The following is a 4,185-nucleotide window of genomic DNA, read 5'->3' on the forward strand; positions in this document are numbered from 1 at the left end:
TTCTACGTCAAATATATTTCAAATAAATACCAGTATTTAGTTTTGAAAATGATAACTCTGCATTAGAATTCAAAGTTATGTTTCAGAAGTATTTGGCACTGAGTTTACTGGCATGTGTTCTGGTTTGCCAAGCATACCGTGTTCAGGTATTTAAAATACATGTATAAGTTTACTTTGATACAGCATACAGTGAGTTTTATATATGGTTCTTATTTACATGTAGCAGGTAAGCTTCTTTAATAATCGTTGAAATAGTACGTTTTCTTGTCATATTTAGTTTAAACTTGCTTTACCATTTGATTACAATTAATATTTTTGACAACTCTCTAAATTTTATGTCTATGTCTGTATATTTGATTGATTCTGATCAAGATAGTTCATATTCATTCATAATTGTGCTAGTTTTGATATTCCTTCAATTAAGATTGATCAGAAGGAATTGACACATACCCATTTTAGTTTTGAGATTCCTTTTTTCCGTTTCCACAAAAAGTTTCAAAATGAGTGTTGGAATCTTTTGGGAGGTTTTCCATTGTTATAATCAAATACCTTTGGATTCATGTTTTGGTTGGCTTGCGGGACAACATTCATTAGCTCTCTCTCTCTCTCTCTCTCTCTCTCTCTCTCTCTCTCTCTCTCTCTCTCTCTCTCTTTTTTTTTTTTTGATCAGTGTTGATCTTAAGAATTGTTGATCTTGCTGCCAACCATCCTCTTCAATCCTCGTTTAGTTATATAGATTATGTTGGTAATCAAATACAGATTCTATTTATTGTTGCCTTGAATTATCATCCTCTTTTCTTGTATTGCATAGTTTTAAATATTAATGAAGTATTTGCTGCATGGTGTTAATAAAAACAACATCAATTCAATTGGCTGTTAATCGATTTTGTGTTTTTAATTATGTCAACAGCATTTAAATAATTGTATCTTCCTTTCAAGTTAAGCTTATACATGTAGAAAAATTCATGTGACGCAAAGCATTGTTATAATTCACACACTTCCCATAATACATTAAGTTAAAGCGAAATGAACTATGAAATTTGCTCATGAAATATTTGTACATAAAATTATATTCATCTTACAGGAGTTGCTTCCAAATATGGATTCGTATAAGATGTATGACTATGATGAAAGTTTTGAAGAGAAGTCATTACTACACCTTCTTCGAGATCAATACCAGAATGAGGTAAATACACTTACATCACTTTAATCGTGGAATTTATTTCTCATGTGTACCAAATTTGTATTAATGTGTTGTTCTCGTCAAACCATTATTAAATTAATTAATAAAAATTTCATGCAAAAGGATTGTTCATTTTTGTCTTTATGACATAAAATGAACTGTTCCTGGTGAAGGGAAATCGCTTTAAGAGCTTCGGAGGTATAAATTCATATCTATCAATTATAGACTTTTAACGAGTTCAATACATGTACGTAATATATATACCTGTTCCGATTATATTGACCGAGGACAAGGTCCGAGTGTCAATATAATCTAACAGGTCTATATACATATAACGCATTGACTGAGTGAAAGTCCTTAATTTTATGTTACTTATGATAATAATGTATTATGGAAGTGGACTCCAATGTTAAATTGTATTTTGCAAAATTGGTCACAAGCCGTCGAAAATGTTAACATATAAGATAAACTATTTTTAGTGTAAACAAAAAAAGAACTTATTTTGTTTAACTATTAAGAACAAAGAAATCAAATTATCTAAGTTTCCACTGCTGTGGTGCTTCTACCGTGATTTTTATGGGTGACGTCATAACGTAGAGAAATTTCAGACCGGAACGGTTTATTTCCGGATCTATATTTATCAAGATTTTTTATATTGACCGTTAAAAATGCATATAAATAGATACATATCATTAACATACTTCAAAAATAGTAACAAGATTTCAGATACATAAAATAACCTTTCAAACATGTGATCGTAAAGACCAATGGAAAATCAGAATGCTACATAAAGGCGACAGTTGTTTACCGCTGTTTGAAAATCCTAAATCGATTGAGAGAAAATAAATCCGGATTACAAGCTTAAACTGAGGTAAACACATCAACTATAAGAGGAAAACAAGGAAACAATAGAAACAATTAAGAGTTACAAAAAAACAAAACAACAAAACACACAAAGAAACGAACTATAAGTAACAACTGCCATTTTCCTGACTTGGTATAGGACATTTTAAGGAAAATGATGGGTTGAACTTGGTTTTGTGGATAGCCGAAACTCGCGCATTTATGGCAATGTTAAATATAACACTAAAAAATAACAACCTTATATGACAGGACTACAGTACAAATAAATGCAATAACATTCAGGACAGATATATACACAAAGAAACATTACAATAGGACATTTCGACATGTTAATAATTAACTTAGGTACTAGGCTTATAATTTGTAGACCATACGTGCTTTTCGTCTACATAAGACTCAACAGTGACGCATAGATCAAACTCGTTCAAAAAGACAAACAAGTACAAAGTTGAAGAGCATTGATGAACTAAAATTCCAAAAAATTGTGTCAAATACGACTAAGGTTATCAATGCCTGAGATAGGAATATCCTAAGAATTTAGAATAACTTTTACTTTTGCAAACAGTAGATATTTAAAAATGACCATACAATTGATGTACATGTCTACACCGAAGAGTTGACTAACCCCAGAATAAAAACGAACGTTAAACAAAATATGATAACCCATAAAACAGCAAAAAGTACCATGCATTGTCGACTGTATAACGGTTCAAAATTGATGTCACAGGTAAACTTCTAAAATTTTGATTCAGTTCAAAATCAGGTTTGTAATTAAGGTATTTGATGTATGATATAACAATTACAATACTATTAATATAGAATTGTGTTAGTAATTAGATAATTAATTGGATTATCTAGCTTTCTTCTAAATCAAACTATAAATCAAATCAATCGTGTAAGTTGTCCCAAACTATAATCTAATAAATGAACTGGGTGATTGATTATCTTTACTTTACATACGAATAGAATATTAAAAAATATTCACCATATATTTTTTTCTTTGTAAGACCTACCTATAATAGACAAATTTATGTCTGATTTCCGGTTCCACTTGAGAGCAATGTTGGGTCAAATACAAAAGCAGAATATCCAGTCATCATGTACAGAATAGATTTCTGAAAAACTTTGTTTTCAGTTATACAGCACAGGGTCGAAATTAATGGTGAAGAACTATCAGTCCAATAGGGTATCACCAGCTCCGTAGACAATAATTCTTCACTAACATAGTTTCTAACAAATCTTCGAAAACACTTAGGTATCAATTCTCTCAGGCAAAGTTGATAAATTTTATATCTTTTGGGTAGTATTGCTTTTCAACCGTTTCGTTTCTTATGCAACCAGGAATACAGTACAAACAAACGCAAGCACTCTCAGCACAGAAAAATGCTAAATAAATAATATACAGACACAGACATATCAACAAGGTCCACCTTTACGTTATCGTAACACTGCGTCTATTACAGTCAGTTCGAAGTGATCATTAGAATTAAGATTAGGGAAAGTTACTGAAGGAATACTATACATTTATTTTGCGCAGCCTTTGAATAAAGTATATCGTTTCATATTATTATATCTCTTTTGTTGTGTTCATATGTAATAACTTTTGTAAATAATATAAATCATAGTTCGTTTGTATATTGCAGATATCCAACATTGAACACAAACGTTACTCAATTTGTGGAGCAACAGGTTGCCCTCAAAAAACAGGTCGCAACAAGAGTAGTTACCAAAAAGTTGCAGCTAAGCGATTTTCTGTGTGTGGATCAAAAGGATGTAAGATTGAATGATGTGATCATATGACAATTATCAATAATAATGACGGAAAAAATTTTCTATATTTTCATGATTAAATGATACCTAAAAATAAATTCATTCTTTTTTATGCTGCATTACATTAATAATTAATGTACTGTAGGAATTTTGCGTCATAACTGTAAAATAAAAGGATTTTCAGAAAACTTGACGGCATCGTATAATTTTACCAAAGAAAACTGAGATTATAAAATTCGCTATTCTTTAGCTTTGAAAACTATGCCCTTATTCCAATAAACTACCATTTGTTTTTTGTTTCATTCAATAAATAGGACGCCTTTCGAACACGATTCTACATTTTACCTATGCATTGAATGTTATTCAAT

At 30.5% G+C, this 4,185-nt stretch overlaps 1 long non-coding RNA gene across 1 annotated transcript; it reads left to right on the plus strand.

Annotated features, from left to right (window-relative positions):
- Positions 1-1,083: 1,083 nt before the first annotated feature.
- Positions 1,084-3,915, plus strand: LOC143066340 (uncharacterized). Its single transcript, XR_012975563.1, has 2 exons — positions 1,084-1,186; positions 3,691-3,915. It is a non-coding gene; the product is annotated as an uncharacterized LOC143066340 (long non-coding RNA).
- Positions 3,916-4,185: the final 270 nt, after the last annotated feature.

This window comes from Mytilus galloprovincialis, chromosome 3, assembly GCF_965363235.1.
Source record: "Mytilus galloprovincialis chromosome 3, xbMytGall1.hap1.1, whole genome shotgun sequence".
Taxonomy (NCBI): domain Eukaryota; kingdom Metazoa; phylum Mollusca; class Bivalvia; order Mytilida; family Mytilidae; genus Mytilus; species Mytilus galloprovincialis.